Source organism: Phyllobates terribilis, unplaced genomic scaffold (genome assembly GCF_046119375.1).
Source record: "Phyllobates terribilis strain yellow unplaced genomic scaffold, ASM4611937v1 Scaffold_3__8_contigs__length_932513732, whole genome shotgun sequence".
Taxonomy (NCBI): Eukaryota; Metazoa; Chordata; class Amphibia; order Anura; family Dendrobatidae; genus Phyllobates; species Phyllobates terribilis.
Window position 1 is genome coordinate 760,333,729 of NW_027362763.1, and position 14,393 is coordinate 760,348,121.

Here is a 14,393-nt window from a genome sequence, read left to right on the forward strand (position 1 = left end):
TTGTCTGCTACACTGTTAACAGTATCGGCGTCCTCAGGTAACAGTTGTAAAGGAGCATGGAGCCACCAGTTTCGTGCTCTGTCACTCCTTCAGTTCTCCATCTTGCTCTGTGCAAGTGGCCTGCCGGAGGCCTGCGCTACTCATAGGACGTCGGCAGCACAATGACGTCACTGAAATAAGTCACCAGCGTCCACTACGACACCGGATAGAAGAGGAGACAGAGGCGAGTATTAGTTTTTTTTTTTATATTTAAAGGTCTGTGTGGGACCAATATACTATATAGGGTGCTGTTGGGGGACCATCATACTTTATAGGGGGCTGTAGGGAGGACAATCATACTGTATTGCGGCTGTATGTGGGGGAAACCATCATACTATATAATGGATTGAGAGGGGACCATCCAGGGCCGCCATCAGGGCATTACTGCCCTTACTGTCATATGTTTCCTTAGAGATATGTATTACATCAGCACTAAGTTAGTACATAAAGCTCTTGTGTAAATTGTTCTTAATTCCAAGTAATTGCCTTAATTTTAATCTTACTATACCAATTATTATAATTTATATATATTGTAGGATTGAAGCTGGGAGTAGATGTGGAAACACCTCTGAGCCTTGGCTCTTTGCTCCTGTGATCCTTTGCAGACTTGAATGGACATAATTGTAAACAGGTGACTCCATACTAGCTGACGACATTGTTCTTCTTCTGTTATACTTTTATGCTGGAAAGTCTGTATTTGTTTTGTCTGGAGTCCTCCTAAATTTATGAAGATAATATAAAGTTCACCTACTTGGATCCAACCACATTACCTTGCTGTACCTGTGGTAACACTACCAGCTGCCTGAAAGTGAGTGAAACCCTACAATTGGTGGAGAATGTGGGTATAAGATTCCCAAGGAGCACAGGTGATTTTATGTTCTGGGTGAAGGCAGCGATAGCATTGCAAGCACGGTCTAAAGCCATGGAGGACCTGATTAAAGGCAAATATGCAGCACAAGTAAGTCCAGCATGAAACCAACAATCTGTTGATGTAACAGTTCCAGTTGCAGCAGCAACAGATCCAGCAGCAGCAGCAGATGATGCTCTTGGCTGAGACTGGCCAGGCCAGGAAAACCGTACCTCCCCTCAACCGAAATGACAAGCCCCAGATGAGGAAGATGGTAAGAGGGGCGTTGCAAAAGATTACTCCTGGTGACAACATTGAAGCCTTCCTGACAGTGTTCAAGAGAGTGGCGGACCGGGATAAATTGTCTTCGGAGCAGTGGGCAGAGGTTCTGGAGCCATATTTGACTGAGGAACTGCAGAAGGTGGCAGGAGGCATCTGCGCCACGTCCGAGAGTTCAGTCCCATACTGTGGTCTGCTGGAGGCGTCATGCCCCGTGGGTCCTATAGCCGCTAGTGATGAGCGAGCGTGCTCGTTTAACCCTTTAATTGAGCATGCTCGAGTGCTCACCGAGTATTTGCGGCGTGCTCGCCATCTACGTTTGATCCGCCACGACTGCATGTGTCACGGCTTTTAGACATGCATGGATTGCCTAACAAACAGACACTGTTTGGAAACCTCTGATCTATCACATCAATATAATATAATATTATATAATATATATGTATACTGTGTATATATATATATATATAATATTTAATTATGGGACTTTAAGATTGAAAATGTTTCTCTTTATAAAATGCTTGTGTAACAATACTTTTTAAAATTGCATTACACCAAATTTTATGTAAAAAATGATTCTGGAAGCTAAAGTGTAGGATTTTTATAAGTCAGATAAGTCAATAATGAGCTAAAAGGGATTAACCATTATAGTGAAATAAGTGTGTCAGAATACTGATTTAGTGGGTTGCTAAATCTAGTTAAAGGCAGCTGCAGTGTACCTACTACATACCAAACGCCAACGTTGTAAAACCTAAGAGATGATTTGTCGTTAGCAAAGACGCTTAATCTCCATGTAACTTTTGAAAAGCTTCTTCAAATTTCTGTACTTGACACACATTTCAGTGTCAAAGAACGGTATTAAATAGTGTTAAAAAGAGTTTTAAATTGGAAACTTATTTTGACTACTTATGTGCGGCATGCACAGAAGATAATGATACACCCTGCTGTGAGATCTCTTGTTCAATAATTCTTTGTATATTATTATCATATTTTCCCTCTCAACAAGCGTACTAATAAGAAAGATGCAAATGTAAAACAGAAAATTCTCTAAATCCTCATGAAAAAGCACATTCTTACGTTGAACTGGAGTTTTTTATGCAAGCAGAGATGAGTTTCATATCTATAACTTTATATTAATTAAAAGTTCACAATGCTGAAATTGTATATTTTGAAATTGTTTTATGGTTTCCATGTTTCGGGATGGCATAACTTTTTTGTTAATATGTCACATCAGATGAACTTATTTGATTTCAAATGGCTTCAGTTCATGATAGCTGTGGTAATCAGGACCGGCTCCAGGTTTTTCTTTGGCCCCGGGCGAAAGAGTCTCAGTGGGCCCCTTTAACCCTAGAACGCATACCTGGGGCCTCGCAGGCCCGCCCTGTTAATTGTTTTCTATTTTCTGCAAGATTTCTTTAGTTACAATTTTGAAACTCTAGGTATTCCTCAGGTATATAGTTGTTTGTCATTTCCAGTTGGTCATTTATTTATTATTTGCACACTGGCCTAAAAGGCCCCAGGTATGTGAAAATGTAGATTTTTATGGTCATGAGTTCTAGGGTTAACACATACCACGATTTCTGATGCACAGATATAGCAGAGAAATTTAGGTATAATATAATGCCAAAGATTTCACTTACTTCTTACATTACATGAGTGATATCTATTTTAAATTCTACAATAGCTCAGAAACCGGCGAATCCTCGCAGTTCACAGTGCGTGCCCTGGGGGATTCAAAAGTTTTCATTTTAGACCGGATAGTATAGTCCTACATATGTATTATGGGCTCTACATAGTCCTTCATACAGTATTATGTGCACTACACAGTGCTCCATACAGTATTATGTGCACAACATAGTCCTCCATACAGTATTATGGGCACCACATAGTGCCCTATAAAGTATAATGGACCTCATACAGAATGGGCCCCATATAATGCTCCAGACAGAATGGGCTCCATATAATGCTCCATACAGAATAATGGACCCCATATAGTGCTCCATACAGAATAATAGGCCCAATATAAGTTTTGATCAGGGTCATTTGGTTGTTTTTGGCTGACATTAAGATTTAAAAAGAGAAAACACAGTAGTTTGACAATAAATGGCTTCACCCAACAAATAACCATGAGTGGAGAAAATGTTTTTTTGTTATCATTTATATTCTCTGAAACAAGGCCAAGAAAGGAAAAATTCTGCGGGGGTATGTAAACTTTTGAGCACAACTGTAATTCTCCATACAGAATAATGGACCCCATATAATGCTCGATACAGAATGGGCTCCATATAATTCTCCATACCAGAATAATGGACCACATATAATTCTCCATTCAGAATAACAGACCCCATATAATGCTCCATACAGAATAATGGGACCTACTGTATATAATACTCCAAACTTTATAATGGGCCCCATATAATGCTTTATACAGAATAATGGGCCCAATATAATGTTCAATACAGAGTGGGTCCCATATAATGTTCAATACAGAATGGGCCCCATATAATGCTCCATACAGAATGGGCCCCATATAATGCTCCATACAGTATAGATCCCATATAATGCTCCATACAGAATGGGCCCCATATAATGCTCCAAACATAAAAAATAAATAATGAAATACTTACCTCTCCTCGTTCCCCGCTGGCCACTGCTCCAGTCTCCTCAGCATGTTCTTACTCTCTGCACTGCTCAGCTGAAGGATCACTGTAGTGACATCTTTGCGCCCTCTGTACTGAGACATCAGAGAGTGGTATGTATTTGAAACAGTTTAAAGCATGATGTGGGGGGCCCGGTGCCAGGGCGGGTGCTCGCACCAGGCCCCTATGAGTCGCGGGCCTCAGAGTGTGCCGGTGTCCCTGACGGCAAGTGGGCCCCTCCGCTTGCTCAATACCCCGGCACTTGCCTGGGTGCACCGGTTGGCCTTGCCGGCCCTGGTGGTAATGGAGGCACTGCAACAATTTTTAAGGAGACACAATGGCTATATCTCTTGTTCAGATCTTACTTCTCTAAACTGTTCAGGAGCCTCATCTGATGATTTTTCTGGAAGATTTTTTTTTTGCTTTCATCATATGCAACAATTTTACATGTATAGCAGCCCTCTTTATATGCAGATATAATATTTTAATACACAGCATACTTTGCAACAACATTTCTCTTAAAGAAAACCTGTAAGATGATTTATGCTGCCCTAACAGTGGGTGGCATGATTCACGGCCTGGCTGCATGACTCTAGTCAGGTATACCTTTCTCTGAAACGCCGAAGCATTTCTGAAAAAATTTACTTTGAAGATCCCTCTTTCTAGTGTTGCTAGAGGTGATTGACAGATCTCTCCCTATTTACATGCGAGGGAGAGACCTGTTAGTCACCTGCAGTTCATGGAAGAGCCAACAGGGGGCTGACTACCCTGGTCTAGTCTCCAGCTATTGTCCCCGGCCGGAGGATATTCAAAGTATAAAAAAGAAAATTTTGCCTCACTGTGTTAATATAATAAATAGTGTTGAGTAGTGTTGAGCCACCCCCGTAGTGTTCGAGTTCGGTTCGGTTCGTCGAACACCCGTGTGTTCGCCGAACTGTTCGTCGAACTGTTCGTCGAACACCTTCGAACACCGTTAAAACCAATGGCAGGCAAACAAAAACACATAGAAACACATAGAAAACACCTTCAAAGGTGTCCAAAAGCTGACAAACTGCTCAGAAGACACAACTAACACATGGAAAAGTGACAAGTACATATAGTCATGCGAAAAGAAAAGAGGTGGAGGAGTAAAAGGAGGGGGAGACACAGATATAGGCATGTCATGCCCTTCTAAAATCCAAAAAGTGAGAAGCCGAGACGGCCAGTCCGCTCCTGCCCGTGCCACCTCCGTGTCGCCGGGTTTGTGCCAGAGCCGCGGTGAACCCTGACGGCCAGCCCCCCTCTCCCAATACTGGTGCCTGTCCGCTGGTGGGTCGAGAGAGCCCCCCTGTGGTGGAGGCAGCTCTAAGCTTTTTAATTTAAATTGTCCCTCTAATTTGAATGGATACACTTTAAATCCATTTACAAGGATCTATTGGAGGGCAAGTCTCATGCCAGCAGCCGCGTAATTCCAGCTCCAGTATCGTCCACTAAAGCTGCTGCAGTTAAAAAGCTTTTATAAGGATCGAGCTCGGCTGTCCACCGCAAGGCATCCTAGTGCCAGTCCCAGCCCCTATGCCTTGGGGTGCCTCCTGATGCTCTTCACTGAGTATCCCGTGGTCCCGAAGCATTTCCTTTGAAAAAATTAAGTGTCCAAACTACAGGTGGTGTAGCTTGCTTAACAGCCGGGATAATCCGCTGACTAGCAGACACTGCTACTAGGCACAAAATATTTCCTGGGCTAGATGCAGTTAAAAATTTGTAAGTAGATACTCTCGTTGGATGCTGAGAAAGCATTCCATAGAGTCTCCTGGCACGCCATATATGATTCTCTTAAAAAGCTTGGGGTAGGGGTCTAGGGGACCCTTTTATAGCCAAAATCACGGCCCTGTATCACAATACGTCACCTAGGCTGAAGATAAATGGAACTGTAGCACCGAGGGCTCGGTTGCTACAGACGTATTGCACCTCACCCAGAGGTGTGATATCTCACTCTCAGATAAGGATGGAGTGTGGATCAGGACCCGACACCTGCATGCATTACACCACATTGCCGTGGGGCAGGGCGACCAATATGCCCCTGAGATGGGCACGACAGTCCCTGTCCCTGGCTGGAGTGGGGGGAGGGAACACTGAGGAAGGGGAACCCTGCAGTGCAGGAGCAGGGAGGAAGCAGTTCCTGGGTGCATTGAGAAGGGAGTATAAAAGGTGGGCACCATCTTAGTTCAGTGCAGAGAAGTCTGAGCAGAAGTGGCAGGGAGCAGGGGCTCTGCATGAGCTCTGCTCCGGAGGCGGGCCTAGTAACAGAGGCCCAGGCCTGCAAGAGGGAGAAGGAAGGAAGAGGAGCGGAGAAGGCTCCAGGAACGAGGAATGAAGGGATCCCAGGGGTGCGGACGGGCGAGTCGCCACCGCACGCCCGAATCCACCTGCGTGGAGGGGTCAGGCCAAAGGGGGAGACCGGTCCCCGAACTAGTGGAGGCAGGAAACGACCCTGAGCTAGAAACCGGAGGCTCTGACATTTTATGTGGCGCAGCCCCTTGCTCCACCCGCTAGGAAGGCACCACATAGGGTCAGGGAAACTGGCGCCAAGTTTACCAAGAGGAGGCCCGAGGCAGCCGGACAGAAGTGTTGGTAAGAAAGGCCAGACAAAGGACACACAAAGGGGGTCCTGTGAAGCGCTCCAAAGTTATCTGGGAGTTGTCTGAGCCCCTCACCTGGTGAGCACAGTACGACGTGGGCAGCCGTTACCTGCAGACGTGGTCTGGATAATAAGAACTGTGAGTAAAGGCCCTGAACTGCATCACTGACTCCGTGTCGTTACTGCTGCTGCCCTGCACCATCACCCCCATCCTCCGCATACACTGCCCTGAGGCTATACTCCTCCCGTGGGGAGTTATGCTACGCTCTGCTGCACCCACAACACCAGCCTTAGCGGTCTGCCCTGTAGCGGCGGTTCACTCTGACCGCAATCCACGGGTGGCGTAGTCGGACATTTAAACATCAAAACCACATAAATAGTTCCGCCACTGGTTTGACCGCCCTGAGCCACGGAACCGGATCGCCGCCACGAAGACTACAACCACCAGCATCCACCAAAAAGGGTCCGGCTCCGGGTGTCCCAAGGCCCAGGGGGTGCGTCAGAACATTTTCATCACCTTTCACAATCACCAATGGGACAAGGCAGAGATGTCCTCTGTCCCCTCTCTTATACATCCTAGTGACGGAGCACCTGCTCTCATCAATTCGCCATAACCCCAATATTAGGTGGATTGAGGTGGGAGGCACCGAGTACAAGTGCTCTCTATTTGCTGATGATGTCCTAGTATATATCACTCAATCACATATATCCATCCCTGCTGTTATGGCTGAAATAGATCACTTTGTTACATGGTAAAATTTTAAAATCAATGCAGCGAAGTCTGAGGCCCTCGATGTCTCCCTCCCTAAATCCATATAGGATTCCATCCAGTCCAACTTTCCCTTTGCCTGGCCCTCACAGGGTATCAAATACTTAGGAATTCCTATTCATAGAGACCTCTCCCATCTATGTTATCTTAATTTTGGGCCCTTTATTGAACAATTCCATACAGACCACGGTTGGCAAGTTAGAACTGTAAGATTCACTACGTGAACCACTGGTGTTTTGTGGAAAAGCACATGTACACCGCGTTCCAAATTATTATGCAAAAAGTGTTTAGGAGTGATAAGGGAAGAATTTATTTGTTTGTCAGTTAAACTCATTGATGGTGATGTGTGTCAGGGCTCTTTATATCACTGTAAGCAATTGCAGACACCTGTGCTAATTAGTTTGGCAGGTGTGTCCAATGAAAGGCAAGACTACTTAAGAAGGCTCTCTCACATTATTAAGCAGCCTACATTTTCTGCCAAAATGGGAAAGAAAAAGGATGTGTCGGCTGCTGAGAAGCAACAAATTGTGGAGTGTTTAGGTCAAGGCATGACTACAATCAACATTGTGCGATGATCAGGATGAAGTGTCTTGGCAATCAAGAAGTATGTAGCTGATTCACAGTACACACGTGTGCGTGCTGATAAGGGCAAATTGAGGACTCTTTCCTACAGGCAATTACGTCAGGTTGAAAGAGCAGCGGCAAAAAAGCCTTGTCATAGCAGCAGACAAGTTTTTGAAGCTGCTTGTGCCTCCAACGTCCCCCGAACAACAAGATGCAGGGTCCTTCAGAGGTTTGCAGCTGTGCATACGCCATCCTGTCGACCTCCTCTATCCACTTCACACAAGCAGAAACGGCTCCAGTGGGCCAAACATTACATGAAGACTGATTTCAAAACTGTTTTGTTCACGGATGAGTGCCGTGCAGCGCTCGATGGTCCAGATGAATGGAGTGGAGGATGGCTGGTTGATGGACACCCCACGCAAACACGTCTACAGCGCCAACAAGGAGGAGGTGGAGTAATGTTTTGGGCTGGAATCATGGGGAGAGAGATTGTTGGCCCCTTTAGGATCCCTGAAGGCGCTAAAGATGAACTCCATAATGTATGTGGATTTTCTCAAACAGCACTTCCTGCCATGGTTCAAGAAGAAGAACCGTGTATTTCACAGCAAGATCATTTTTCTGCATGATAATGCACCATCTCATGCTGCACATAAAACATCTGCATCTCTGGCTGATATGGGCATAAAAGGGGACAAACTTATGGTGTGACCCCCATGCTCCCCTGACCTCTACCCCATTCAGAACCTTTGGAGCATCATTAAAAGGAGTGTCTATGATGGCGGGAGGCAGTTCACATCTAAGCAACAGCTCTGGGAGGGTATTCTGTCCTCATGCAAAACAATTGAAGCAGAAACCATCCAAAACCTGACAAATTCAATGGACGAGAGAGTTCAGAAGCTCCTTTCGAACAAGGGGTCCTATGTGAAAATGTAACATCACCTAGAATAAAGTTTTGAGTTGAAAACTGTTTGATTTCAGTTTCTAACAACCTGCTAATGCTTATAATTTCAAAAATGACCATTTTTTTGGTCTTTATTAAAATGAAAAGGTTGATCGAAAAGTTTGGGGGATCTAAGAGTGTGGCAACCCAGTAGTCATGATTACTTCGAATTCTGACAATATGAGGGTCATGCTGCAGGTAGTGCAGCAAGAAGGCACTTATGTGTCTTGCGCATCTCGGAGCCCCAAAATTATTTTCCGGGCTAGATGCAGCTAAAAATTATTTTTAATTTTAAATCTGGTGAAGCTTATTATAGATGGCCTAATAGGATCAGTGCTGCACACTGCTACAAAGCCCAAATTATTTTCCAGTCAAGATACAGATAAACATGATTAGTAATTTGAAAGCTTAAAACGGTTGGTAGGGTGATTTTAACCAATCATCAAGCTTTTACTCTCCCCAGGATGACACAGGGGTAGAAAAGTCGTTTCGGATCCATGATTTGTTCATCTTTATGAACGTGAGTCTGTCTACATTATCAGTGGAGAGCCGCGTGCGCTTATCTGTCAGCACACCACCAGCAGCGCTGAACACATGTTCAGACAGAACGCTGGCTGCGGGGCATGACAAGATCTCCAAGGCGTAAGTGGCTAGCTCCGGCCATTTATCCAGATTGGAAGCCCAAAAAGAGCAAGGGTCCAGTGACACAGTCGTGGCTTCAATGTTTACTTGGAGATACTCCTGTACCATCGTCTCTAGGCGTTGACTATGTGTCAGACTTCTTGTCTCCTGTGGCCTTGCAAAGGATGGGCTAAAAAAGTAGTGAAATGATTCCGCAAAATTGATGTTACCAGCAGATACTGTGGTTCTGTTACGGTTTGAGTGCTGAACACTTGACGGTCCCACGGTTGGCAAGTTGGAACTGTGAGATTCACTACGTGCACCACTGGTATTTTGTGGAAAAGCACATGTAAGATTCTGCAACAGTCTCTGCTGATACTCCTGCATGCGTGCATCCCTTTCTATGGCAGGAATAATTTCTGCAAATTTACTTTTGTACCGGGGATCTAACAGTGTGGCAACCCAGTAGTCAGGATTATTTCTAATTCTCACAATTCGAGGGTCATGTTGCAGGTAGTGCAGCAAGAAGGCACTCATGTGTGTTGCGCATCCAGGAGCACCAAGTCCCTGTTGTGTTGGTGGCGAGGTAACAATCATGCTTCCTTCCTCTGTCCTCTCCCCCCAACCTCGCACAACAGAAATGTGATCAAGGTCTCCCTCATCTGATGAGTCTTCCATCAGTTCGTCCTCCACTTCTTCCTGGGCTCCTGCACCTTCCTCACTAGTTTGGCTGCTACCATGCGCCCTGGTAAAATCATCTCCCCCACCCTCACATGCCTGCCGCCTTGGTGCTGCCGACCGTCTGGACCTTGCAGATGTTAGCCCTTCCGCATACAACTCCTCCTCCTCTACTTCCTCCACCTCCTCTTGTGCCACCACCTGACTCCGAATTCTGTTTAACATGTGCTCCAGCATGTAAATCACCGGAATAGTCATGCTGATAATGGCATCGTCAGCACTAAACATCTTCGTCGCCATTTCAAAACTGTGCAGAAGGGTGCATAGGTCCCTGATCTGAGACCACTCCTCCAGCGTGATTTGCCCCACCTCTGAATCTCGTTGGCCCAGGCTATACGTCAGAGCGTATTGCACCAGGGCTTGTCGGTGCTGCCACAGTCGCTGCAACATGTGCAGAGTTGAATTCCACCGGGTAGGCACATCGCATTTTAGCCGGTGAAGTGGCAGGCCCAACGACTTCTGTAGAGATGTAAGTCGCTGAGCTGCGGGATGCGAACGGCGGAAGTGAGCACACAGCGACCGTGCCCTCTGCAGAAGGCCATCTAGTCTGGGATAGTGGGCTAAAAATTGCTGGACAACCAGGTTCAACACGTGAGCCATACAAGGCACGTGTGTGACATTGCCCCGGCGAAGGGCCGCACCCAGGTTTGCAGCATTGTCGCACACGGCCTTCCCTGGTTTCAGGTCCAGTGGAGACAACCATTCATGAAATTGGTTCTCCAGAGCTGACCACAACTCCTCAGCTGTGTGACTCACATTTCCCAGACATTTCAATGTAAAAACCGCCTGATGACGTTGAGCCCTACTGCCAGCATAGTAAGGAGGTGTGCAGGATCCCTTCTGCGCAGTTAGAAAGCTTGTGGCATGACCAGACAGGCTTTGGGTGCAGGTGGAAGACCGAGAGGAGGTTGAGGAGGCAGAAGCAGTGGAGGAACTTTGACATAAAGAGGATTGACGCACAACTCGTGGGGACGGCAAGACTTGGACAGCAGCCCCTTGTCCTGCTGTCACCATAGTTACCCAGTGCCCAGTCAGCGACATGTAACGCCCCTGTCCATGCCTACTCGTCCAAGTGTCTGTGGTGAAATGCACCCTGTCACACACAGAGTTTCTCAAAGAAGCGGTGATGTTGTGTGCGACATGCTGGTGGAGCGCAGGCACACCTTTCTTTGAGAAGTAGTGCCGACTGGGCATCTGGTACTGGGGCACTGCGACGGACATAAGGTCTCGAAAATCCTCTGTGTCCACCAGGCGGAAAGGCAGCATTTCTGTAGCCAAGAGCTTGCAGATGGTGAAATTCAACCTCTTAGCTTTCTCATGGCTAGGAGGAAATGGTCTTTTACTTGTCCACATCTGAGGGACCGAGGGCTGGCTATTGTGCTTAGACGGGGTTGATAAGGGTGTCCCCGGCAAACTGCCGGTCTGTGAGGAAGATGCAGGCGGACATGTTAGGTTGCCTTGATCCAAAGGTGGTGCTATCGATGTCGGACAGCGCTCAAGACCAGCTGGTGTTACCACCTCCAAAGAAAATGATGACCTGCCAATCACGCTGGCTGTTGCGGGTAAAGAGGTGGCAGGTCTGCGCCCCAAAACAGGTGTGACTGCTGTCCCCCCAGTCACAGAGGATGAAGAGGCCGCGGATGCACAAGATATGGCAGACGGTGGTTGGCCCGGCCGGCTAGGCCGCATTGTAGCACACTGAGCTTCCCACTGCAACTTATGCTTCATGTCCATGTGCCGGTTCATGCATGAAGTACTCAAACTATGTATTTTTTGGCCTCTACTTAGCTTTTGCTGACAAATGTTACAGATAACACGAGTTGGGTCATCTTTATCGATCTGAAAAAATGCCCAGGCTATGCAAGGCTTAGCACCCATGCGACCTGAAGAGCCACCACGACTTGTGGTGAGAGGCAGAGTTGTGTTTGAGGATGCAGTTGTTGACGTGCTTCCAGTACTACGTCTCTGTCCAGGAAGGCGTAACCTGACCTCGTCGTCACTAGCATCTTCCTCCACCTCCTCTGCTGACCTCATCTCTTGGCTGACTGTGGGTTGACAGTAAGTGGGATCTCCGACCTCATCATCATCACCCTGTGCGTTATCACATCCGTCGTCCTCAGAGCCAACCTGTTCCTGCCCTGACAAAAAACTAAAGTTGTCGCTCCAATCAGGTATTTGAGTCTTATCATCGTCTTCCTCATTGTCTCCACCAACAGGAGTTACAGTTTGGGAATGAGGGTCTACATTATGGTCAGAACCTTCTGCGTCTGGTCCTGGATCCGACTCATAAAGATTCTGGGCATCAGTGCAGATCATTTCCTCATCTGGATTCACAGAAGCGCTGGAGTCAACCTCTGATTCCCAGGCTATAGTATGAGTAAACAGCTCTGCAGACTCAACCATCTGTTCTACCTCATACTCAGACGGGCAGCTGGAGATTTGGGAGCTGTGAGGAAGCAAGTGCGATTTGGGTGACACCTTTGAGGACTGGAGTATTTGTGATGTTGAAGTTGATGTGGAGGAGAGCCCACTTAAAGGAGCACTTGATATCCGTTGAAGCACCTGCTGTTTTTGTGCCTCATCTGGAATTTGTAGCGATTGGCGTGGCCGTAAGAAAGGGATCTTATCACATTGTCCGCTAAAAGAAGTAGACATTTTAGTTTGGCTGGAAGATGGTCTTTCTTCTGCACCTACCCCACGGACACAACCTTTTTTCCCCTTCCCAACACGCCTATTCCCCTTTCCACCAGCAGCAGGCCTTTTTCCACTCATTTTGGTGGTTAACTAATTCACAACTCTGGAGTTGTTTGCACAAAAAAACAATGGATGGTAACCGAGCAGAGCTGAGTGGCCAAACTGTGGTATTAGGCCAAAACTATTGGCTGGGTTAGATGCAGAAAAAAATTATTTTTAATTTGCAACCTGATGGAGGTCAGTATAGATGGACTAATAGACCAAGTCCCACACACCGCTAGAAGCCCAAATATTTTTTCAGAGCTAGATGCAGAAAATTTTTTTATTCAATTTGCAACCTGATGGAGGTCAGTATAGATGGACTAATAGACCAAGTCCCACACACTGCTAGAAGCCCAAATATTTTTTCAGAGCTAGATGCAGAAAAAAATTATTTTTAATTTGCAACCTGATGGAGGTCAGTATAGATGGACTAATAGACCAAGTCCCACACACCGCTAGAAGCCCAAATATTTTTTCAGAGCTAGATGCAGAAAAAAATTATATTCAATTTGCAACCTGCTGGAGGTCAGTATAGAAGGACTAATAGAACAAGTCCCACACACTGCTAGAAGCCCAAATATTTTTTCAGAGCTAAATGAAGAAAAAAATTATTTTTAATTTGCAACCTGATGGAGGTCAGTATAGATGGACTAATAGACCAAGTCCCACACACTGCTAGAAGCCCAAATATTTTTTCAGAGCTAGATGCAGAAAAAAATTATTTTTAATTTGCAACCTGATGGAGGTCAGTATAGATGGACTAATAGAACAAGTCCCACACGCTGCTAGAAGCCCAAATATTTTTTCAGAGATAAATGAAGAAAAAAATTATTTTTAATTTGCAACCTGATGGAGGTCAGTATAGATGGACTAATAGACCAAGTCCCACACACTGCTAGAAGCCCAAATATTTTTTCAGAGCTAGATGCAGAAAAAAATTATTTTTAATTTGCAACCTGATGGAGGTCAGTATAGATGGACTAATAGAAAAAGTCCCACACGCTGCTAGAAGCCCAAATATTTTTTCAGAGATAAATGAAGAAAAAAATTATTTTTAATTTGCAACCTGATGGAGGTCAGTATAGATGGACTAATAGACCAAGTCCCACACACTGCTAGAAGCCCAAATATTTTTTCAGAGCTAGATGCAGAAAAAAATTATTTTTAATTTGCAACCTGATGGAGGTCAGTATAGATGGACTAATAGACCAAGTCCCACACACCGCTAGAAGCCCAAATATTTTTTCAGAGCTAGATGCAGAAAAAAATTATATTCAATTTGCAACCTGCTGGAGGTCAGTATAGAAGGACTAATAGAACAAGTCCCACACACTGCTAGAAGCCCAAATATTTTTTCAGAGCTAAATGAAGAAAAAAATTATTTTTAATTTGCAACCTGATGGAGGTCAGTATAGATGGACTAATAGACCAAGTCCCACACACTGCTAGAAGCCCAAATATTTTTTCAGAGCTAGATGCAGAAAAAAATTATTTTTAATTTGCAACCTGATGGAGGTCAGTATAGATGGACTAATAGACCAAGTCCCACACACCGCTAGAAGCCCAAATATTTTTTCAGAGCTAGATGCAGAAATTTTTTTTAT